A 25,156-nucleotide genomic window follows, 5' to 3' on the forward strand; every position below is an offset into this window, starting at 1 on the left:
GATGACATCGGCTCAAAACAAGGATCCAACAACGGGATGGAAAAACATCGGCTAGGGAGGACGACGCTTGACTAAGCTGTGCCACACCTTGGCCGGGGTGCGCCACATCTCGGCCTAGGCCATACCTGCCTGCGGACAAGGTTCAAGTGCAAAACATCTCGGCAATGAATGCCCGAGGTGAAGATGGGGTTGAACAAGATCTCAAGATGGTTCTAAGTACAAAGGGTCAAAGGCGGACTAAGCTCAAGATGATCTCGGCTACACACACACACTAAGCAAGGAACAAAATCATGCAAGCAACTTAAGCAAATCAAGCCAAGATAAAACCTTTAAATTAACATAAGCGGCAAGACCATGCAAGAATGTACGCAAATATGGCAAGAGCAAGGTGAGGGTTGTCACATTTACCGAGTAATTTACTGTGAATTTACTGAGTGATTTACTCAGAATTTACTGAGTAATCTACTTAGCAATTTACTGAGTAATGTTCTGAGTAATTTACTTGGAATTCAATGAGTAATTTACTGAGATTTTATTGAGTAATTTATCGTGAATTTATCAAAAATTTACTTTGAATTTTCTAAATACTTTACTGAGGATTTACTAGGAATTTACTGAGTAATTAATTGAGAATTTACTGGATAATTTACTGAGAATTTCTTGCGAATTTAATTTGTAATTTACTCTGAATTTACTAAGTAATTTACTGAGAATTTACAGGGAATTTATTGAGAATTTTCTAAGTAATTTACTTTATAATTTACTAAGAATTTTTTGGAAATTTATTGCGAATTTTCTGAGTAATTTACTGAGTAATTTATTGGCAATTTACTGAGTGATTTACTCAGAATTTACTGAATAATTTACTTAGCAATTTACTGTGTAATTTTATGAGAATTTACTGAGTAATTTACCGAGTAATTTACTGGCAATTTACAGAGTGATTTACTCAAAATTTACTGAATAATTTTCTTAGCAATTTACTGGGTAATGTTCTGAGTAATTTACTGAGAATTAGATTAGTAATTTACTGAGATTTTATTAAGTAGTTTACCGTGAAATTATGAAAAATTTACTTCAAATTTTCTAAATAATTTACTGAGGATTTACTAGGAATTTACTGAGTAATTAATTGAGAATTTACTGAATAATTTACTCCGAATTTCTTGGGAATTTAATTAGTAATTTACTGAGAATTTACTCAATAATTTACTGACAATTTATTGAGAATTTATTGAGAATTTTCTAAGTAATTTACTTTATAATTTACTTAGAATTTCCTGAGAATTTATTGAGTAATTTACCGAGTAATTTACTGGCAATTTATTGAGTGATTGACTCGAAATTTACTGAGTAATTTACTTAGCAGTTTACTGGGTAATGTTCTGAGTAATTTACTGAGAATTCAATGAGTAATGTACTGAGATTTTATTGAGTAATTTACGGTGAAATTATGAAAAATTAACTTCAAATTTTCTAAATATTTTACTAAGATTTTCTTCGAAATTTATTGAGAATTCTCTAGGCAATTTACTTTATAATTTACTGAGTAATTTACCGAGTAATTTAGTGTGAATTTACTGAGTGATTTACTCGAAATTTACTAAGTAATGTTCTGAGTAATTTACTGGGAATTCAATGAGTAATTTACTGAGATTTTATTGAGTTATTTAGCGTGAAATTATGAAAAATTTACTTCAAATTTTCTAAATAATTTACAGAGGATTTACTAGGAATTTACTGAGTAATTAATTGAAATTTACTGAATAATTTTCTAAGAATTTCTTGGGAATTTAATTAGTAATTTACTGAGAATTTGCTGAGAATTTACAGGAAATTTATCGAGAATTTTCTAAGTAATTTACTTTACAATTTACTTAGAATTTTTTGGGAATTTACTGAGTAATTTAATGAGAATTTACTGATTAATTTACCGAGTAATTTACTTGCAATTTACTGAGTGTTTTGCTCGGAATTTACTGAGTAATTTACTTAGCAATTTACAGGGTAATGTTCTGAGTAATTTACTGAGAATTCAATGAGTAATGTACTGAGATTTTATTGAGTAATTTACGGTGAAATTAGGTAAAATTTACTTCAAATTTTCTAAATAATTTACTGAGGATTTACCAGGAATTTACTGAGGATTTACTAGGAATTTACTGAATAATTTACTAAGAATTTCTTGGGAATTAAATTAGTAATTTATTGAGAATTTACTCATTAATTTACGTACAATTTATTGGGAATTTATCGAGAATTTTCTAAGTAATTTACTTTACAATTTACTTAGAATTTTCTGGGAATTTACTGAGTAATTTAATGAGAATTTACTAAGTAATTTACCGAGTAATTTACTGGCAATTTATTGAGTGTTTTAGTCAGAATTTGATGAGTAATTTACTTCGAATTTACTGGGTAATGTTTTGAGTAATCTACTGAGAATTCAATGAGTAACGTACTGAGATTTTATTGAGTAATTTACTGTGAAATTCTGAAAAATTTACTTCAAATTTTCTAAATAATTTACTGAGGATTTATTAGGAATTTACTGAGCAATTAATTGAGAATTTACTGAATAATTTACTGAGAATTTCTTCAGAATTTATTAAGAATTTTCTAAGCAATTTACTTTATAATTTACTGAAAATTTTATGGGAATTTACTGAGTAAATTAATGAGAATTTATTGAGTAATTTACCGAGTAATTTACTGTGAATTTACTGAGTGATTTACTCGGAATTTACTGAGTAATCCACTTAGAAATTTACTGAGTAATGTTCTAAGTAATTTACTGAGATTTTATTGAGTAATTTACCGTGAAATTATGAATTTTTTTTTTCGAATTTTCTAAATAATTTACTGAGGATTTAGTAGGAATTTACTGAGAATTTCTTTGGAATTTAATTAGTAATTTACTGAGAATTTAGTAGGTAATTTATTGAGAATTTGCTGGGAATTTATTGAGAATTTTCTAAGTAATTTACTTTATAATTTACTGAGAATTTTCTAGGAATTTACTGAGTAACTTAATGAAAATTCACTAAGTAATTTACCGAGTAATTTACTTGCAATTTACTGAGTGATTTACTTTAGATTTACTGAATAATTTACTTAGCAATTTACTGGGTAATGTTCTTAGTAATTTATTGAGAATTCAATGAGAAATTTATTGAGATTTTATTGAGTAAGTTACCGTGAAATTATGAAAAATTTACTTCGAATTTTCTAAATAATTTACTGAGGATTTACTAAGAATTTACTGAATAATTTACTCAGAATTTCCTGGGAATATAATTTGTAATTTACTGAGAATTAACTCATTAATTTGCTGACAATTTATTGGGAATTTATTGAGAATTTTCTAAGTAATTTACTTTACAATTTACTTACAATTTTCAGGGAATTTACTGAGTAATTTAATGAGAATTTACTGAGTAACTTACCGAGTAATTTACTGGCAATTTATTGAGTGTTTTACTCTGAATTTACTGAGTAATTTACTTAGCCATTTACTGGGTAATGTTCTGAGTAATTTACTGAGAATTCAATGAGTAATTTACGGTGAAATTATGAAAAATTTACTTCGAATTTTCTAAATAATTTACTGTGGATTTATTAGGAATTTACTGAGAAATTAATTGAGAATTTATTGAATAATTTACTGAGAATTTCTTGGGAATTTATTGAGAATTTTCTAAGCAATTTACTTTATAATTTACTGAAATTGTTTTGAGAATTTACTGAGTAATTTAATGAGAATTTACTGAGTAATTTACCGAGTAATTTACTTTGAATTTACGGAGTGATTTACTCGGAATTTACTGAGTAATCTACTTAGCAATTTACTGAGTAATGTTTTGAGTAATTTACTGAGAATTCAATGAGTAATGTACTGAGATATTATTAGGTAATTTACGGTCAAATTATGAAAAATTTACTTCGAATTTTCTATATAATTTACTGAGGATTTATTAGGAATTTACAGAGTAATTAATTGAGAATTTACTGAATAATTTACTGAGAATTTGTTGAGAACTTTCTAAGCAATTTACTTTATAATTTACTGAAAATTTTCTGGGAATTTACTAAGTAATTTAATGAGAATTTACTATGAATTTACTGAGTGATTTACTTGGAATTTACTGAGTAATCTACTTTGCAATTTACTGGGAATTCAACGAGTAATTTACTGAGATTTTTTTGAGTAATTTACCGTGAAATTATGAAAAATTTACTTCGAATTTTCTAAAAAATCCACTTAGGATTTACTCGGAATTTACTGAGTAATTAATTGAGAATTTACTGAATAATTTACTAAGAATTTCTTGGGAATTTAGTTAGTAATTTACTGAGAATTTATTGAGAATTTTCTAAGTAGTTTACTTTATAATTTACTAAGAATTTTCTGGGAATTTACTGAGTAATTTAATGAGAATTTACTGTGCAATTTACCAAGTAATTTACTGGAAATTTCCTGAGTGATTTACTCAGAATTTATTGAATAATTTACTTAGCAATTTACTGGGTAATGTTCTGAGTAATTTATTAAGAATTCAATGAGTAATTTACTGAGATTTTGTTGAGTAATTTACCGTGAAATAATGAAAAATTTACTTCGAATTTTCTAAATAATTTACTGAGGATTACTAGGAATTCACTAAGTAATTAATTGAGAATTTACTGGTAATTTTTTGACATTTTCTTGGGAATTTAATAAGTAATTTACTGAAAATTTACTAAGTAAGTTATTGACAATTTATTGGGAATTTATTTAGAATTTTCTAAGTAATTTACTTTATAAGTTGCTGAAAATTTTCTGGGAATTGATTGAGCGATTTACTCAGAATTTACTAAGTAATTTGCTTAGCAATTTACTGGGTAATTTACTGAGAATTCAATGAGTGATTTATTGAGATTTTATTGAGTAATTTACCGTGAAATTATGAAAATTTTCCTTAAAATTTCCTAAATAATTTACTGAGGATTTGCTAGGAATTTACTGAGTAATTAATTGAGAATTTACTGAATAATTTACTGAGAATTTCTTGGGAATTTAATTAGTAATTTACTAAGAATTTACTAAGTAATTTACTGAGAATTTACTGTGAATTTATTATGAATTTTCTAAGTAATTTACTTTACAATTTACTGAGAATTTTCTTGTAATTTACTGAGTAATTTATTGCGAATTTACTGAGTAATTTACAGCGTAATTTACTGGCAATTTACTGAGTGATTTACTCAGAATTTACTGAATAATTTACTTAGCAATTTACTGGGTAATGTTCTGAGTAATTTACCGAGATTTTATTGAGTAATTTACCGTGAAATTATGAAAAAATTATTTAAAATTTTCTACTGATTTACTGAGGATTTACTAGGAATTTACTGAATAATTTACTCAGAATTTCTTGAAAATTTTATTAGTAATTTACTGAGAATTTACTCAGTAATTTACTGACAATTTATTGGAAATTTATTGAGAATTTTCTAAGTAATTTACTTTATAATTTACTTAGAATTTTTGGGAAATTTACTGAGTAATTTAATGACAATTTACTGAGTAATTTACTGAGTAATTTACTGGCAATTTATTTAGTGATTTACTCGAAATTTACTGAGTAATTTACTTAGCAATTTACTGGGTAATGTTCTGAGTAATTTACTCAGAATTCAATGAGTAATGTACTAAGATTTAATTGAGTAATTTACGGTGAAATTTTGAAAAATTTAGTTCGAATTTTCTAAATAATTTACTGAGGATTTATTAGGAATTTACTAAGTAATTAATTGAGAATTTACTGAATAATTTACAGAGAATTTCTTCAGAATTTATTGGGAATTTTCTAAGCAATTAACTTTATAATTTACTGAAAATTTTTTGGGAATTTACTGAGTAATTTAATGAGAATTTACTGAGTAATTAACTGAGTAATTTACTGTGAATTTACTGAGTGATTTACTCAGAATTTACTGAGTAATCTACTTAGCAATTTACTGAGTAATGTTTTGAGTAATTTACTGGGAATTCAATGAGTAATTTACTGAGATTTTAATGAGTAATTTACGGTGAAATTATGAAAAATTTACCTCGAATTTTCTAGATAATTTACTGAGGATTTACAAGGAATTTACTGAGTAATTAATTGAGAATTTATTGAGAATTTCTTGGGAATTTAATTAGTAATTTACAAAGAATTTACTGAGAATTTACTGGGAATTTATTGACAATTTTCTAAGTAATTTACTTTAAAATTTACTGAGAATTTTCTGATAATTTTCTGAGTAATTTAATGAGAATTCACTGAGTAATTTACCGAGTCATTTACTGGCAATTTACTGAGTGATTTACTCAGGATTTACTGAATAATTTACTTAGCAATTTATTGGGTAATGTTCTGAGTAATTTACTGAGAATTCAATGAGTAATTTACTGAGATTTTATTGAGTAATTTACTGTGAAATTATGAAAAATTTACTTCGAATTTTCTAAATAATTTACTAAGGATTTACTAGGAATTTACTGAGTAATTAATTGAGAATTTACTGAATAATCTACTTATAATTTCTTGAGAATTTAATTAGTAATTTTCTAAAAATTTACTCATTAATTTACTTACAATTTATTGGGAATTATCGAGAATTTTCTAAGTAATTTACTTTACAATTTACATAGAATTTTTTGGGAATTTACTGAGTAATTTACCGAGTAATTTACTGGCAATTTATAGAGTGTTTTGCTCGGAATTTACTGAGTAATTTAATTAGCAATTTACTGGGTAATGTTCTAAGTAATTTACTGAGAATTCAATGAGTAATGTGCTGAGATTTTATTGAGTAATTTACGGTGAAATTATGAAAAATTTACTTCGAATTTTCTAAATAATTTACTGAGGATTTATTAGGAATTTACTGAGTAATTAATTGAGAATTTACTGAATATTTTACTAAGAATTTCTTGGGAATTTATTGAGAATTTTCTAAGCAATTTACTTTATAATTTACTGAAAATTTTCTGGAAATTTACTGAGTAATTGAATGAGAATATACTGAGTAATTTACCGAGTAATTTACTATGAATTTGTTGAGTGATTTACTCGGAATTTACTGAGTAGTCTACTTAGCAATTTACTGAGTAATGTTCTGAGTATTTTACTGGGAATTCAATGAGTAATTTACTGAGATTTTTTTGAATAATTTATCGTGAAATTATGAAAAATTTACTTCGAATTTTCTAAATAATTTACTGAGGATTTACTAGGAATTTATTGAGTAATTAATTGAGAATTTACTGAATAATTTACTAAGAATTTCTTGCGAATTTAATTAGTAATTTACTCTGAATTTACTAAGTAATTTACTAAGAATTTATAGGGAATTTATTGAGAATTTTCTAAGTCATTTACTTTATAATTTACTGAGAATTTTCTTGGAATTTACTGTGTAATTTAATGAGAATTTACTGAGTAATTTATTGAGTAATATACTGGCAATTTACTGAGTGATTTACTCAGAATTTACTAAATAATTTACTTAGCCATTTACTGGGTAATGTTCTGAGTAATTTACTGAGATTTTATTGAGTACTTTACTGTGAAATTATGAAAAATTTACTTCAAATTTTCTAAATAATTTACTAAGATTACTAGGAATTTTCTGAGTAATTAATTGTGAATTTACTGAACAATTTACTCAAAATTTCTTGAAAATTTAATTAGTAATTTACTGAGAATTTACTCAGTAATTTACTGACAATTTATTGGGTATTTATTGAGAATTTTCTGAGTAATTTACTTTATAATTTACTTAGAATTTTCTGAGAATTTACTGAGTAATTTAATAAGAATTTACTGAGTAATTTATCGAGTAATTTACTGGTAATTTATTGGGTGATTTACTCGAAATTTACTGAGTAATTTACTTAGCAGTTTACTGGGTAATGTTCTGAGTAATTTACTGAGAATTCAATGAGTAATGTACTGAGATTTTATTGAGTAATTTACGGTGAAATTCTGAAAAATTTACTTCGAATTTTCTAAATAATTTACTGAGGATTTATTAGGAATTTACTGAGCAATTAACTGAGAATTTACTGAATAATTTTCTGAGAATTTCTTCAGAATTTATTGAGAATTTTCTATGCAATTTACTTTATAATTTACTGAAAATTTTCTGGGAATTTACTAAGTAATTTAATGAGAATTTACTGTGAATTTACTGAGTAATTTACTCGGAATTTACTGTGTAATCTACTTTGCAATTTACTGGGAATTGAATGAGTAATTTACAGAGATTTTTTTGAGTAATTTACCATGAAATTATGAAAAATTTACTTCAAATTTTCTAAAAAATTTACTTAGGATTTACTAGGAATTTACTGAGCAATTAATTGACAATTTACTGAATAATTTACTGAGAATTTTTTGGGAATTTAATTAGTAATTTACTGAGAATTTATTGAGAATTTTCTAAGTAATTTACTTTATAATTTACTGAGAATTTTCAGGGAATTTACTGAGTAATTTAATGAGAATTTACTAAATAATTTGCTTAGCAATTTACTGGGTAATGTTCTGAGTAATTTACTGAGAATTCAATGAGTAATTTACTGAGATTTTATTGAGTAATTTACCGTGAAATTATGAAAATTTTCCTTAAAATTTTCTAAATAATTTATTGAGGATTTACTAGAAATTTAATGAGTAATTAATTGAGAATTTACTGAGAATTTACTGTGAATTTATTGTGAATTTTCTAAGTAATTTACTTTACAATTTACTGAGAATTTTCTGGGAATTTACTGAGTAATTTAATGAGAATTTACTGAGTAATTTACCGGCAATTTATTGAGTGATTTACTCAGAATTTACTGAATAATTTACTTAGCAATTTACTGGGTAATGTTCTGAGTAATTTATTGAGAATTCAATGAGTAATTTACTGAGATTTTATTGAGTAATTTACAGTGAAATTATGAAAAATTTATTTCAAATTTTCTAAATAATTTACTGAGGATTTACTAGGAATTTACTGAATAATTTACTCAGAATTTCTTGGGAATTTAATTAGTAATTTACTGAGAATTTACTCAGTAATTTACTGACAATTTATTGGGAATTTATTGGGAATTTTCTAAGTAATTTACTCTATAATTTACTTAGAATTTTCTGGAAATTTACTTAGTAATTTAATGACAATTTACTGAGTAATTTACCGAGTAATTTACTGGCAATTTATTGAGTGATTTACTCGAAATTTATTGAGTAATTTACATAGCAATTTACTGGGTAATGTTCTGAGATTTTATTGAGTAATTTACGGTGAAATTATGAAAAATTTACTTCGAATTTTCTAAATAATTTACTGAGGATTTATTAGGAATTTACTGAGCAATTAATTGAGAATTTACTGAATAATTTACTGAGAATTTCTTCAGAATTTATTGAGAATTTTGTAAGCAATTAACTTTATAATTTATTGAAAATTTTCTGGGAATTTATTGAGTAATTTAATGAGAATTTACTGAGTAATTTACTCAGTAATTTACTGTGAATTTACAGAGTGATTTACTCAGAATTTATTGAGTAATCTACTTAGCAATTTGCTGCGTAATGCTTTGAGTAATTTACTGGGAATTCAATGAGTAATTTACTGAGATTTTATTGAGTAATTTACGGTGAAATTATGAAAAATTTACTTTGAATTTTCTAAATAATTTACAGAGGATTTACTAGGAATTTACTGAGTAATTAATTGAGAATTTACTGAATAATTTATTGAGAATTTCTTGGGAATTTAATTAGTAATTTACTGAGAATTTACTCAGTAATTTACTGACAATTTACTGGGAATTTTCTAAGTAATTTACTTTATAATTTACTGAGAATTTTCTGGTAATTTATTGAGTAATTTAATGAGAATTCACTGAGTAATTTACTGGCAATTTACTGAGTGATTTACTCTGGATTTACTGAATAATTTACTTAGCAATTTACTGGGTAATGTTCTGAGTAATTTACTGATAATTCAATGAGTAATTTAATGAGATTTTATTGAGTAATTTACGGTGAAATTATGAAAAATTTACTTCGAATTTTCTAAATAATTTACTGAGGATTTATTAGGAATTTACTGAGCAATTAATTGAGAATTTACTGAATAATTTACTGAGAATTTCTTCAGAATTTATTGAGAATTTTGTAAGCAATTAACTTTATAATTTACTGAAAATTTTCTGGGAATTTATTGAGTAATTTAATGAGAATTTACTGAGTAATTTACTCAGTAATTTACTGTGAATTTACAGAGTGATTTACTCAGAATTTATTGAGTAATCTACTTAGCAATTTGCTGCGTAATGCTTTGAGTAATTTACTGGGAATTCAATGAGTAATTTACTGAGATTTTATTGAGTAATTTACGGTGAAATTATGAAAAATTTACTTTGAATTTTCTAAATAATTTACAGAGGATTTACTAGGAATTTACTGAGTAATTAATTGAGAATTTACTGAATAATTTATTGAGAATTTCTTGGGAATTTAATTAGTAATTTACTGAGAATTTACTCAGTAATTTACTGACAATTTATTGGGAATTTTCTAAGTAATTTACTTTATAATTTACTGAGAATTTTCTGGTAATTTATTGAGTAATTTAATGAGAATTCACCGAGTAATTTACTGGCAATTTACTGAGTGATTTACTCTGGATTTACTGAATAATTTACTTAGCAATTTACTGGGTAATGTTCTGAGTAATTTACTGAGAATTCAATGAGTAATTTAATGAGATTTTATTGAGTAATTTACGGTGAAATTATGAAAAATTTACTTCGAATTTTCTAAATAATTTACTAAGGATTTATTAGGAATTTACTGAGCAATTAATTGAGAATTTACTGAATAATTTACTGAGAATTTCTTCAGAATTTATTGAGAATTTTGTAAGCAATTAACTTTATAATTTACTGAAAATTTTCTGGGAATTTACTGAGTAATTTAATGAGAATTTACTGAGTAATTTGCCGAGTAATTTACTGTGAATTTACAGAGTGATTTACTCAGAATTTACTGAGTAATCTACTTAGCAATTTGCTGAGTAATGCTCTGAGTAATTTACTGGGAATTCAATGAGTAATTTACCGAGATTTTATTGAGTAATTTACGGTGAAATTATGAAAAATTTACTTCGAATTTTCTAAATAATTTACTGAGGATTTACTAGGAATTTACTGAGTAATTAATTGAGAATTTACTGAATAATTTACTGAGAATTTCTTGGAAATTTAATTAGTAATTTACTGAGAATTTACTGGGAATTTATTGAGAACTTTCTAAGTAATTTACTCTATAATTTACTGAGAATTTTCTGGTAATTTATTGAGTAATTTAATGAGAATTCACTGAGTAATTTACCGAGTAATTTACTGGCAATTTACTGAGTGATTTACTCAGGATTTACGGAATAATTTACTTAGCAATTTACTGGGTAATGTTCTGAGTAATTTACTGAGAATTCAATGAGTAATTTACTGAGATTTTATTGAGTAATTTACTGTGAAATTATGAAAAATTTATTTCGAATTTTCTAAATAATTTACTAAGGATTTACTAGGAATTTACTGAGTAATTAATTGAGAATTTACTGAATAATTTACTCAGAATTTCTTGGGAATTTAATTTCTAATTTACTAAGAATTTACTCATTAATTTACTTACAATTTATTGGGAATTTATCGAGAATTTTCTAAGTAATTTACTTTACAATTTACTTAGAATTTTTTGGGAATTTACTGAGTAATTTAATGAGAATTTACTGAGTAATTTACCGAGTAATTTACTGGCAATTTATTGAGTGTTTTGCTCGGAATTTACTGAGTAATTTACTTAGCAATTTACTGGGTAATGTTCTGAGTAATTTACTGAGAATTCAACGAGTAATGTACTGAGATTTTATTGAGTAATTTACGGTGAAATTATGAAAAATTTACTTCGAATTTTCTAAATAATTTACTGAGGATTTATTAGGAATTTACTGAGTAATTAATTGAGAATTTACTGAATATTTTACTGAGAATTTCTTGGGAATTTATTGAGAATTTTCTAAGCAATTTACTTTATAATTTACAGAAAATTTTCTGGAAATTTACTGAGTAATTGAATGAGAATTTACTGAGTAATTTACCGAGTAATTTACTGTGAATTTATTGAGTGATTTACTCGGAATTTACTGAGTGTTAGCAATTTACTGAGTAATGTTATGAGTATTTTACTGGGAATTCAGTGAGTAATTTACTGAGATTTTTTTGAGTAATTTATCGTGAAATTATGAAAAATTTACTTCGAATTTTCTAAATAATTTACTGAGGATTTACTAGGAATTTACTGAGTAATTAATTGAGAATTTACTGAATAATTTACTGAAAATTTCTTGTGAATTTAATTAGTAATTTTCTGAGAATTTTCTTGTAATTTACTGTGTAATTTAATGAGAATTTACTGAGTAATTTACCGAGTAATTTACTGGCAATTTACTGAGTGATTTACTCAGAATTTACTGAATAATTTACTTAGCCATTTACTGGGTAATGTTCTGAGTAATTTACTAAGAATTCAATTAGTAATTTACTGAGATTTTATTGAGTAGTTTACCGTGAAATTATGAAAAATTTACTTCAAATTTTCTAAATAATTTACTGGGGATTTACTAGGAATTTACTGAATAATTTACTCAGAATTTCTTGGAAATTTAATTAGTAATTTACTGAGAATTTACTCAGTAATTTACTGACAATTTATTGGGAATTTATTGAGAATTTTCTGAGTAATTTACTTTATAATTTACTTAGAATTTTCTGAGAATTTACTGAGTAATTTATCGAGTAATTTACTGGCAATTTATTGAGTGATTTACTCGAAATTTACTGAGTAATTTACTTAGCAGTTTACTGGGTAATGTTCTGAGTAATTTACTGAGAATTGAATGAGTAATGTACTGAGATTTTATTGAGTAATTTATGGTGAAATTCATAAAAATTTACTTCGAATTTTCTAAATAATTTATTGAGGATTTATTAGGAATTTACTAAGCAATTAACTGAGAGTTTACTGAATAATTTACTGAGAATTTCTTCGGAATTTATTGAGAATTTTCTAAGCAATTTACTGAAAATTTTCTGAGAATTTACTGAGTAATTTAATGAGAATTTACTGAGTGATTTACTCGAAATTTACTGAGTAATCTACTTTGTAATTTACTGGGAATTCAATGAGTAATTTACTGAGATTTTTTTGAGTAATTTACCGTGAAATTATGAAAAATTTGCTTCGAATTTTCTAAAAAATCTACTTAGGATTTACTAGAAATTTACTGAGCAATTAATTGAGAATTTACTGAATAATTTACTGAGAATTTACTAAGTAATTTACTGAAAATTTACTGGGAATTTATTGAGAATTTTCTAAGTAATTTACTTTATAATTTACTGAGAATTTTCTGGGAATTTACTGAGCAATTTAATGAAAATTTACTGAGCAATTTACCGAGTAATTTACTAGCAATTTACTGAGTGATTTACTCAGAATTTATTGAATAATTTACTTAGCAATTTACTGGGTAATGTTCTGAGTAATTTATTAAGAATTCAATGAGTAATTTACTGAGATTTTATTGAGTAATTTACCGTGAAATTATGAAAAATTTAGTTCGAATTTTCTAAATAATTTACTGGGGATTTACTAGGAATTCACTAAGTAATTAATTGAGAATTTACTGAATAATTTACTGAGAATTTCTTGGGAATTTAATAAGTAATTTACTGAGAATTTACTAAGCAATTTATTGACAATTTATTGGGAATTTATTGAGAATTTTTCTAAGTAATTTACTTTATAATTTGCTAAAAATTTTCTGGGAATTTACTGAGTGATTTACTCAGAATTTACTAAATAATTTGCTTAGCAATTTACTGGGTAATGTTCTGAGTAATTTACTGAGATTTTATTGAGTAATTTACCGTGAAATAAATAATTTAATGAGGATTTACTAGGAATTTACTGAGTAATTAATTGAGAATTTACTGAATAATTGTCACGACCCCAAACCGCCCTTAGTAGTTTGGTGCCGCGATGGCCAGTAATCCGAGATTACCGAAGGCCAACTTTCAAAATTCACACACAATCAGAGTATAAATATATGGGGCTAACAAGTGCGGGAGCAATATATATACAAATCAGATTAGTCTATAAGAGCAGTGCATAAGTTAAATGGAATGGCATACATCTTTACACAGCTTTACAACTTGAATACAATTAAAGTAAGGTCCAAAATACATATTACATTTTAGCAAAGGGCTTCACAAGCCGACATAAACAAAATACACGAACTATAGGTCAAGGAACATAGTCTGCCAGATTGCCGACATAACACACATACAAAACACACATCTTGATCAAAAGGCTTCTCACGCCGACGTGCACGAAATACAAATATTACAAGTCGAGAAGCATGATTTTCAAGACTGCCAACATAATTACAAGTCAAGCCGGTATGACAAAAATCCAAAACAAGCTCGGGAATCACATCTAGGCGTCACCGCCTTCTTGCTCATCACCTACATATATATAGAGAGGGTAAGCTTGGATACTCAGTGAATGGTATAAATAATAAAGGGTTTGCATGAATAATAGCCGAAGTCCTTTCAAAACAATACATGGCAAAACTTTATATAACGAGGGACGGACCTCGCCCATCTAACAAATCTTCAAAGCTCCAAGGGATACTTACTAGCATCAACATATTACAAATGATAACATTCCGGCAAACAAATCCACGTGGTAAACCATCAGTGGCAAAACAAGACAAAGCAAGGGAGATATCTCAAACAAGGGTGCTACAAAAGTTTAGAGTCCTCTAGCACAAGGGACCTATGTTACAAAGGCCCGTAGCCCTTTAACACGAGAGTACTGCGAAAGTTTAGAGTCCTCCAGCACAAGGGACTTTCAAAACAAGATGTGCTGCGAAAGTTTAGAGTCCTCCAGCACAAGGGACTTTTCGAGGAGGTCATCAAAGTAAGTATAATATAAGATACAAAACTGGGGACAATCATTCATGCTTAACAAATACTTTCAAAACAAAGCAAAGCAAAGTCTTTATCAAAACATATAACATAGCTTTATTAAAAATACCACTCACATAGTTCTGCAAACGTCGGGGTCAAGGCAAGTCCAAGTCCTACAAACACATGGCAAAGTTTATTGAATGCACTTCTCAAAACAAGTCTTGCATACATGCAAATGACCTCGGCATTCTTCAAAAACTAAGTCAAATCAAATCAAAACACAGTTTCTTATTTTTGGAAAAACATGCTGGGCAACTACCAGGTCTAGGCCGAGGTCCCACACCTTCTTGCTGAGGTGTGGCCTCGATGGCCACATTCAAAAGCGAAGTCGGGAAAATCTGGGTTTCCCTCTTGATAAACATGAAGAACATGAGCATGAAGAACATGAAGAACATGAACATGAGGAAGATGAACGCAAAGATCAAAACTTGCTATTACAAAAGCTGAGATTTCATGCTATAAATTCAAAAACATGGACCTGGGTACCCACACTCAAGGATCTTATCAAAACAAACACAAAAACATGAGCCTTAATGCAAACTTTCGGATCAAATGAGGCTTTTCTTCAAAAACACATGAAAACCATTTTCTCTTTCTAAAACCAACTTTAAATCGATGAATGGCGTGCAGAACAGGTTTGATCGTGCAATGCAGCTAGATGATCAATAAGAACAACAAGAGTAGGTTAAGATTCTAACCTCAAAACTCGAATCTAACGGTTCAAGCTCCAATGATCAAGCTTGGAAGTTTACTCTCTTACTCAAAACTTCTCCTCCTTCTTCCTAGAGTTTCTCTCTCTAAAAGCAAGATTTGATACAAAATGATATGTTTTTCCCGACAGTCACTGACTTAATCCCTCTGCTGGGACACGTGGCATCAGCTAATTGGCTCCACTAAAAAAGGTGACTGACTTGACAAGACAAGACCGAGACAAAGTGTATTCAACAAGCTAGACGGCAAGAACACACCGGCAAGTAACGACATCGGCTAACAACAAGACTCCGGAAATCAAGGGGCAAGGACATCGGCTTGGAAGGACAACACTTGACTAAGCTGTGCCACACCTTGGCCTAGATGTGCCACACCTCAGTCTAGGTCATACCATTCCAGGAACAAAATCACTAATGCAAGGATCAAGGATCTAGAATGCCTAGATATTAACATCTCGGCCTAGATGGTGCACATCTCGGCCTAGGCGACGCGCACCTCGGCCTTGATGGTGACATCTAGGCCAATATGCCAGGGTAGAAATGGAGGTCAACCAATGGGGTTCCAAGATAGTTCTAAGTGTGCAAAGGTTCCAAGGTGCCTAGGCTCAAGATAACCTCGGCAACACACCACGCAAGAACAAAGCATGCAAGCAACATTCGAGCAAAACAAGACAAGATTTGCAATCGCACTTATCAAAGCAAGATCATACGTAAATGTATACAAGTATGACTAAGTTAAAATGAGGGTTGTTACATCCTACCCCCCTTAAAGAAGTTTGGTCCCCAAACTTGAGTTACCTTGTTCCAAAAACAATTTTGGATGTCGGACTTTCATTTCTTCTTCCATTTCCCATGTAGCATCCTCACCGTAATGCTCCTTCCGTTCAACTTTCACCATTGGTATCGACTTACTCCTTAACTGTTTCACCTGCCTAACAATCCGTATCGGCTTCTCTTCGTAGCCTAAATCTTCATTAATTACAATTCTGAAATAGTCGATCACATGTAGTGGATCTCGAATATACTTCCTCAACATCAAAATATGAAACACATTATGGACTTGGCTCAATCCTGGCGGCAAAGCAAATCTGTAGGCAGCAAGGTTGACCTTCTCAAGAACTTCAAAAGGTCCGATGTAACGGGGTGCTAACTTACCCTTCTTCCAAAATCTTGTAACTCCTTTCATCGGCGAAATCTTTAGGAACACATGGTCCCCGACTTCAAATTCCAACTCTCTTCTTCTCTGGTCGGCAGAACTCTTCTGTCGACTCTGTGCGGTTTTGATTCTTTGCTGGACGAGCTTAATCTTCTCGGTTGTTACTTGAATTAACTCGGGACCAAGCAGAGCTTTGTCTCCTACCTCGGTCCAGCATATCGGCGACCTGCACTTTCTTCCATACAGTGCTTCATACGGCGCCATGCCAATGCTAGCTTGATAACTGTTGTTGTAGGTAAATTCCACCAATGTCAGATGTACTCCCCAACTTCCTTGGAGGTCCAATACACATAGTCTAAGCATATCTTCAAGTATCTGAATCGTTCTCTCTGTTTGCCCATCAGTCTGGGGATGAAAAGCTGTGCTAAACCTCAACTCGGCTCCGAAAGCTCTTTGTAGGCTTTGCCAAAATCTGAAAACCAACTTCGGATCTCGGTCTGACACAATTGACATTGGCACTCCATGAAGTCTGACAATCTCATTCACATACAACAAAGCAAGTTTATCGGCGTTGAAGGTGGTCTTAACAGGCAAAAAGTATGCTGACTTAGTTAGTCTATCCACGATAACCCAAATCGAATCCATTCCCTTTTGTGTCTTCGGCAAACCAACCACAAAGTCCATGGAGATGGGCTCCCATTTCCACTCAGGAATCGGTAAAGGTTGAAGAAGTCCTGCTGGCCTTTGTTGTTCTGCTTTCACTTGTTGACAATACAGACACTAGGACAAGAACTCGGCTATCTCTCCTTTCATATTCAGCCACCAAAACGTCTGCTTCACATCCTGATACATTTTGGTGTTCTCGGGGTGAACAGCAAACTTGGAACCATGAGCTTCCTGCAAAATTTTTCTTTTCAACTCTGGGATGTCGGCCACACACAATCTTCCTTCAAACTTGAGCACTGGATTTTCTATGGTGTATCCTGATCTCGGCTTTGTGATAATCTCACCGGCTACCTTCTTAAAGAATTCATCCTCCATTTGTCTTGCCTTTACTTCCTTAACAATAGTTGGCTCCACTGAGATCGTGGTTAGACATGCCAAATTTCCAACCATCTTTCTGCTCAAAGAGTTGGCCACGGTGTTAGCTTTACCTGGGTGATATTGAATTTGCATGTCGTAATCTTTCAACAACTCAAGCCATCTTCTCTACCTCATATTCAATTCCTTCTGAGTGAACAATTAAACTTTTATGATCTGTAAAAACCTGACAAGAAGCTCCATACAAGTAGTGGCGCCAAATCTTCAAAGCAAATACCACGGCTGCTAATTCTAAATTATGGGTGGGATAATTCTTTTCATGTGGCTTCAATTGACGAGAGGCATATGCTATGACCTTACCCCCTTGCATTAATTCACAACCCAGACCCTTATGCGAAGTATCACTATAAACATGAAACTCTTCATTACCTGATGGTAGTACAAGAACTGGTGCTGCGACTAACCTCGTCTTCAACTCCTGGAAGGCTGCTTCCCTATCCTTAGTCCATTCGTAAGCCGCTCCCTTCTTAGTCAGTTGTGTCAACGGAATTGCAATCCTTGAGAAATCCTTCACGAACTTCCTGTAATAACCTGCCAATCCCAAAAAACTACGAACCTCGGACACATTTATAACAACCCACATTTCATGTCCTAGTCATGCTTGCATGCATTTATATGTTTTGCCATGTTAAGTTGCTGTAACAATCCATATTCATGTTGTAGTCATGTTCATGTTCATTCACATAGCTTTGTCTTATTAAGTTTGCATTCATGAATCTTGTCTTACCTTGTGGTTATGTGTTATGTCTAAGTGTTGCTTGCATGCTTTGTCCCTTTCCTGCTATGTTAAGCCTAGGTCATGACAAGCCTAGGTTACGTTACGCCTAGATCATTCCAAGCCGAGGTCATCTTCAGTCTGAAAGTATCTTGGAACCCCTTTGTTTGACCTCCACCTTCGCCCTGACATGTTGGCCGAGATGTCATTATCTAGGCCGAGGTGTGAATCACCAAGGCCGAGATGTGTATTATCTAGGCCGAGATGTCATTATCTAGGCCGAGGTGTGAATCACCAAGGCCGAGATGTGTATTATCTAAGCCGAGATGTTACTTTTGCACCTGAGTGACCTTGTCCTGGAGTGGTATGACCTAGACCGAGGTGTGGCACATCTAGGCCAAGGTGTGGCACAGCTTAGTCAAGAGTTGTCCTTCCTAGCCGAGGTCATTGTCACCTTAGTTGCTGATGCCTTGTCCTTAGCCGATGTCACCATTTGCCGGAGTGCCATTCCGAGTAGCTTGTTAGATACACTTTGTCATAGTGTTGTCTTGTCAACCTATCACCTTTTTGAAGAGAGCCAACCAGCTGTTGCCACGTGTCCGAGCTGAGTGTTAAGTCAGCCGATAGAGAGAGGAAACCTATCATTTCTATATCTTTGTTTTGAAGAGGAGAGAGAAGCTCTAGGTGAGGAAGAAGAGTTCTTGAGAGAGAGTGGATTTCTAAGCTTGTTTTCTAGAGATCGAACCGTTAGATCCGCGTTCTAAGGTTAGATTCTTAATCTGCTCTCGTCGTTCTTTATGCTTATGTTATTGCATTGCATGATTGAACATGATTTGTAAGCCATGCATTGCTTTGGAGTTCGGTTTTAGAAAGAGAAAATAACATTAATGTATTCTTCAAGAAAAGTCATGTTTTGATCCGAAAGCTCTTGCCTAGATTCATGTTTTTTGTGTTTGTTTTCATATGATTTTCAAGTATGGGTGCCTAGGTCCATGTTTTCGAACTCATAGCATGAAATCCCAGATTTTTGTAATAAAGAAGTTAGGATTTTGGTATTCATGTTCTTCATGTTCTTCATGCTCATGTTCTTCTTATTCTTCACGGGTGGAAACCCGGATCTCCAGACCTCACTTCCCGAGGTGTAGTCGCCGAGATCACTCTTACCTAGACCTCACACTTAGGCCAATCATCGTATCTCACCTTGGCCTACCTTGTATGATCACTTGCACCTTTAGTTTGTCTTGTGCACACCTCGGCATGCAGTCGCACGCCGAGAAGCCTTGGTAGCCACACCTCGGCCAGGAGGTGTGGGACCTCGGCAAAGACCTGGTTGGTACCCAGCATGTCTTCCTGACATGTAAAACAATGTTTTGACTTCCAGCATGTTTTCCGAGATCATTTGCATGCATGTCAGACTTGTTTTGAGAAGTATGTTTAGTATGCTTTGTCATGTGTTTGTAGGACCTGGACCTTTGCCTTGACCCCGACGTCCCAAGAGCTATGTGAGTGGTATTTCTAATAAAGTTATGTTATCACGTTTTAATAAAGTTTTGCCTTGTTTTGATAAAAGTATTTGTTAAGCATGAATGATATCTCTATTTTATGTATCAAGTATAAGCTTTGTTTTGGATGACATTCTTGGAACCGTCCTTTCGTGTTAGGGGACGTTAAGCCTAAGTAACACTGTCCTTTCGTGTTAGGGGACGTTAAGCCCAGGTAACATAGTCCATACGTGCCAGGGGACTTTAAGCATTTGTGGCACTAGTCCGTACGTGCCAGGGGACTTTAAGCATTTGTGGCACAAGTCCTTCCGTGCTAGGGGACTTTAAGCCTATGTAGCATAGTCCTTCCGTGCTAGGGGACTTTAAGCCTAGGTAGCACCGTCCTTTCGTGCTAGGGGACGTTAAGCCTAAGTAGCACCCTTGTTAAGATATCAGCCACCGACGGCTATGAACGGGTGTGCTCGATGTCGAGGTTATGCTTTTGTTTTGCTCGGAATGTCATCACCCCTTGTTTTAAGATTTGACGCATGTTAAGTAAGTAAGCAAGTTTTGAAAGACCAAGATTCGAACGATGTTTTATTTCAAGCCAACTAAGCTATGTTATGTATGGTTTTGACAAGATATACCATATACTGTTTTGAAAAGATCTCGGGTATCATTTATTTAACCCCTTTATTACTTGTACCATTCACTGAGTATCCAAGCTCACCCTCCCTATGTATGTATGTAGATAGCAACCAAGAAGTCGGCTACGCCGAGATGTGTGTTTTGTATGCATGTTATGTCAGCAGTGAGGATGTCGGCAATTTTTGAAGATTATGTCTCTTGACTTGTATTCCATGTATTATGTTTATGTCGGCTTGAGAAGCCTTTTTCCAAGATGTAATATGTATTTTTTCATTTCTATTTGTATTCAAGTTGTAAAGCTATGTAAAGATGTGTGCCATTTCATTTGACTTATGCACTGCTCTTATGGACCACTTGTATTTTAGATTATTGCTTTCGCATTTGTGAGCCCCTATATCTATACTCTGATTGTGTGCGTGTAGACACCCCATTTTTTACCGTCCTCAAGACTTGGATGTCACCATTGGAACACTTGGTGATTATCCATGTTTGTGTTCGTCTTGAGTTCCCGGAAGCCTTGGCAGCGCGCCTCGTCGCAAGACCTCTCGACTCGACTGTTTTGTGCTTGGTTTAACACCAAATACTCGTGTTTTGCCTTTGAGAGGCAGGGTAGGGCTTGTAGACCATCCCCACCCATCACCGGCCGTGGCTTGAGGCCACCGGCTGTGTTTTGTGGCCACCAGCCAATTATTTGGCCGGCCGACACTATAGATGGCTGGTCGGCTATCTTTTTTTGGTCAATTGCATCTTTGGCCGGCCGACTACTGTGCATCTGCTTTTGCAGATATTTTGACACAACTGTCTTGCATTTGGCTCCCCTTCATACACGTGTATGGAGGGATCTCTCTCTTTAGAAGCTTGTCTTGTAAGCTTTACAAGACAAAAAGCTCTATAAAGAGAGGTCTTCTCTCTTGTTGAAAGGGTTAGACATTTTAGACAGCCATTTTAGGGTTTGAGTTCTAGGGTTAGGGTTTGTCTATATCCTAGCTCTATATCTCTCTTCCTCTTGTGTTTAGTGTGTGTATAAGTGTGTTTGTGTCTTACTATTGCACACAAACATATAGTGTTACACCTTTTCTTGGTTCTTGAAGGGCCAGAGGTTTGTTCTTGAAGCTTTGGAGCTGTTTTGAGCTCAAGGAAGGGGCTGGTCCACCATTTGTGAAGAAGGTCAACAAGGGTAACAATCTTACCCCTTTTTATCCCATTCTTGCATACTATTTTTGCCTATCTTAGAACTGTTTTTGAGCTTAGTGTATAATATAAAAAATATCTATTTTTGGGCCCTCTAAATAGTTTTTTTAGAGTGTTTTCTGGTTTGGAGGTGTTTGACCCCTCTTAAGCCTTGAGAGGCTCCATTTTGTGCTATTTTCAGTAAGCTCCGGGACCTTGGTGTTTGGGCCTCCTCACCACTGAAATCTTGAGAGATTTTAGAGGTGAGGATGGTGCCTTGAGGTCCCAAGAAGGAGAGGGCCACCCCCTCTCCTTTGTTGTCCTTGAAAAGGACCATTTTTGGCCTCTTGAGGGAGTACCTAGCTTAGGCTCTTGTTGACCATGCCTTAGTTCTTTTTTGTGCTTATTATGTCATAATATGCCTCTTTTTTTTGTTGGTTTTGGTACACCATGCATGCTTAGCATACCTACCTTGTAATGCCATGTTTAGGCCTTAACATGCCTTAGGTTGTAAACCATTGTTCAAGCATGTTTTAGGCCTAGCTTTGTGAAGCTTTTGTGCTTATTTTGCCATGTTAGAGGTCTGTCCTTAGTCATTTCAGTCGGCCATGGCATGCTTAGTATAGCCCCTTTGCATTTTGGCTTGTTGGCCTTAAGTATGTGAGTGTGTAGCATGCATTACTTGCTTTATTTCAGTGGTTTGGCACCATTTGTAGCATCATTTCAGTCCCTTTAGCATGCTTGTATGCTTGCCTTGGATGCCTCTTTGATGCCTTATGAGCTTGTGTTGTATGTTCCTTGAAAGTGCATTTGTGCATGCTTTTGAATTCAAGCCATTTAGATGCCATCTAAGTGGTCTTTTTGGCTTTGTTTTATGTACTAAAACTTTTTTTTTGGTCATTAAATTCATGCCATGTTTGGTCTTGCTAAGTGTGATCAAATACCCCTTTAGCTTGCCTTGAATCTTGGACCATTGTTACATGCTTAGCCTATCTTGTTTGCTTGGTTTGGCACCATGTTCTTGCATGATTTTCAGAGCTTAATGCATGACATTGGTCCATGTTTGCATCCTCTTAAGTATGCTTGAGAATTGCTTGTAAATGCTTGAAGTATTGGACACCCATTGCATGCATGTGTGCGTGTGTGTTAGTCCTTCATTTTGGGCACTTTAGCCACTATTTTAGGCCTAGTTAGGACTGCCTAAATCATGTTTAAGTCCATCTCTTTGTTTGTTGCATGTACTCCTTGTATGTTGTAGCATATTGGTGAGTTGTTGCATAATTGAACTTGCATGATTGAATGAAGTCACATGTTTGTTTACATGCTTAAACACCCACATTGTGCCTTGCATACTTGTTGGTTGCATTATCTCATGCCTTGCATGTCTTGTATGCTTGCTTGCATTATCCATGTTACATACTAGTCAACATGCTTAAGATTGCATTGCATTAACATGCATTCTACACCGCTTGAATTGAGCATGATAGAGGTTGAGCTCCTTTGTGTGTTTATTTGGTTTGCATTCATTTGAAATTGAAGTTGCATGCTTGGTTCTTCGGGCCACCATGCATGGAAGTGCGTGATTGGTGGTCCGAGAATCGAGGTTCATGTCCCTTTGAGTCATAAAAATGATAAGGGATGTGATTGGTGCATACATTGCTTGAAATGCGTTGCCGTGCCAAGTATTGCCCTCTGCTGCTGTCAAAACAGTTTCTGCAGGAACTTTTGTCCGACCGGCCACATTTAGTGCCGATTGGCCACCATTGTTGGCCGATGGATCAAAGTTGTGGCCGGTGACCATTCTGAATGACCGGTGGTGTTGTCCTTCAGCCGGTGGTGTTTCCCAGCATCCACAGAGTAAACCTTGAGACTTTGGCAGTCATCAGAGGAGCAAAGCAGGGAAAACAGAGGCATCTTGCGCATGGTGGCGGATTTCCGAGCAAAACCGAGCGCGCACTGCATTGGGCCTTTATCCCAGGACTATTTATTGCTTAATTAGATTAATTAATTTGCTCAATTAATTTAGTTGGTCTGTAATAATTAATTAGCTAGGATAGTTAATTCATTATTTCGAACTGTATTATTCTTTCGGTCCCTCCGAGCGAGGGTAAATTTGTAATAAGTGTGGGTGCGTGTGTGTGCATGTCTTCCAATCCCCACTTCTTTCTTCCCTTTTATTTACCTGCTTATGAAGGTAGATTAGGGCATGTTTAAATTAGCATACCTTACGCTATGCATGCGTGCATCCATACATTTGTCTTGCATGCACCGGGCTCGGTACATCATGCTAACTGCATTTGTACTTCAATTCCAAATTGAATACGTGCATCAATTGACTGCATTTCACATGCCATGTTTAGGTTAACCGAGCCTACTCTAATTGCATCCTGTATGTGTTGCATTAGACATTTAAACATGGACTTGGATCATGCATTGATTGCTAACGAGTTCTTTGTTTTGGCACGGAGTACGATGTAAGTTTTTTTTTATGCTTTAGCATATCGCATGCGTGTGAATGCTATCATGACAGCATGCTTACCATGTGGCTAGATGCTTATGTGATAAACTGTTCGAATGCCTGTGGGTGAAGGTTGGATTGTCTGAGTTGGAAAAACTCGTTGAAATCCGTATTTTAGCCTACTTGCGAGTAGCAAATTCCAAAGTGTTTTTCAAGACAAACGGATATGCAATGCTTATTTCCAAATTAGGCAATCTAGTCTATACTTGTTTGCTCTGCGCATAACATAGTAATTCTAGGCTAATAACCAGTTTAAGAGCACATAACATTTTCAAAACAAAATATCACGGTTAGTAGAGGCCGGTCTTCGGACCGGGCGAGAGGGGGTGCTCATAGCTGACCTTCCTCGATCGTACCCAAGTTCCCGAGCCGAGGCAACTTTGGTGATGACGGACACGTGGCCTTTGGCACCGAGTCAGGGTTTCCTAAATTCCCCTATAAAAAATATTTAGGTGGCAACTTTGTATCTGGCAAAGCAGTCCATGTTTGGCACTTCTTTTCAAAAATCTGTTTCTCAAAACGATTTGCCGGAT

This window comes from Camellia sinensis, chromosome 6 (assembly GCF_055761805.1).
Source record: "Camellia sinensis isolate YWXY chromosome 6, ASM5576180v1, whole genome shotgun sequence".
Classification (NCBI taxonomy): Eukaryota; Viridiplantae; Streptophyta; class Magnoliopsida; order Ericales; family Theaceae; genus Camellia; species Camellia sinensis.